Below are 2,000 nucleotides of genomic sequence, written 5' to 3'. Positions count from 1 at the left end.
AAGATTGTATGTTAGTACAATCTAAGGAAATTTCACGAAAACGAACCTCAATTACTCGTAAATCGAGGTTCAATTAGAGTTTCTTAAAGTACAAGAGCAATCGAGTTTTCATTTTGGAAAATCAAGTATAAAACGTTCAAGTAATATCGAAGGAATAAAGAGTGCTTGAAAACTCCCTTCCTTTGGAATTCGGAAAATTTTAGTTTTGATACGATATTTTGAAAAAAAATCGTATCTCACATTCTACATGTCAAAAAGTAGAAAACTTGGTACCGTTGAAAACCTCTTTGAAAGTACTAAAAGTTCTTAAAAGACACTTTTCCATGGTTCAAAATGAAAAATATTCAAAAATGGGCTCAAAGTTACTGTTTCAGAGTACTTAAGGTTGTGTTAGGGTTGGTTTTTCGCTAACTTTGGAAATTCAGAAAAATTCACACGTTGTGAGCTAGCTTCTGAAATTTGTAAATCAATTAGAGTTGTAAGTAAGTTTTATAACAGAAAAAGCGGATCAAGAATCGGAGTTTCGAGCACCGAGATACGGTAGCTCAAAGTTTGGGAAAAATTCAAAACTGGTGAACAAATTTCCAGATTTGAGCTTCCAACTTTGGGACTTTAGTTAGGTATCGAAATCGACTTGGATTGGTACAAAATTCAGCAGTATAATATTCCTATATAAAGAGTATCTCTCTATCAAGTTTCATGGAAAAATACCTTCGGGAAGGTAGTCAATCAAACAACCAAAGTTTCGAAAATCCTAAGACAAAACTGCCTTGAACCTTTTGTTTTCCATTTCAAACATTTGGTCAAGGAAAAATTCCTCAAACATGGCTCATTAGTGTAGGTAAAGTCTAAGGAACATTCATGGTACATTTCGTAAGTGTTTAGCACCAAAATATTCAGTTAACAAGTCTACACCAAGCCTTGCATCAAATCTGTCCAAAAGTAAGGGTTTTCAAGAGCAGGGCAGGTTCCGTATTTTGATCACAAATTACTCAAATTAACTCGGAATTGGAAATGGTTTATGGAGTTGGAAAACTCGTTCATAGAGCTATAATTTCACAGAAGAAATCATTTTGAAATTCGGCACACAACTAGCTCGAATTCTAGCCACAAGTTGCAGCCTCAGCATTTCATTCCAGGAAAACAGAGAAACAGGACAGCTGAATTTAAATGGTTGGTTCGGCTCACACACATGGAACCAGAACGTTAATTTTATATATTCGGAACGGTGGGAATGTCTAGTTTCAAATGCCACTAACGGCACTTGATTTCGACATCGGAGTACAGAGTTATGGCCAAAACACGAAAGCTGGTCAGAGAATTACGGGAACAGTTCCAGATTTACTAGCTTTGTGAAATCGATTCATTTGACCAACCAAACCTGAATATTTTTCAATGAAATTTTATACACCATCTATACAACATATAAACATCATATATAAGTCATTACAACCTCAAAATTCTGCAGGAATGGGTACGTTCAAAGCAGGGGCAGAATCGGAACTTTTCACCCCATGCATTTCTTGAAGTTCATGCTACTAATACACCATTAATCTACCATTTTGACCACTAAACCAATATTAAACCATCATCAAGCATCACATCAGCCATCAAGACAAAGGTGAGAGTTCATAGAGACCACCTTCCAAATTTTCCAACAACAACAACAACCCATATAAATACAAGAGCTTAAAAGTGTTGAACAACCTCCATAAATCAAGATTAGAGTGTTAGATCATTACCTACTTTGGTGGGTATACAAGAGCAGAATTTCGGTCCCTTGAAGCTCCAAGAAAACCGTGGAAAGCTCCTTGTTTTTGTAGCTAGATGCACTCTCCAAGTTTTAAGCTAAGTGGTCTTCAATTTTGGTGTGAAATGGTTGAGATTTGGTGCATGAAATGGAGTAGAATTTGATGAAGCAAGTTTGGTTCTTGCTCATGGGATGGCCGGCTGTCTTAGGAAGGAAGAGAGAGAAAATTTTGATCTAAATGAGGCTTCCA

Source organism: Coffea eugenioides, chromosome 7 (genome assembly GCF_003713205.1).
Source record: "Coffea eugenioides isolate CCC68of chromosome 7, Ceug_1.0, whole genome shotgun sequence".
Taxonomy (NCBI): domain Eukaryota; kingdom Viridiplantae; phylum Streptophyta; class Magnoliopsida; order Gentianales; family Rubiaceae; genus Coffea; species Coffea eugenioides.
The sequence above is the reverse complement of the archived record's forward strand: the minus strand, read 5'-3'. Positions refer to the sequence as shown.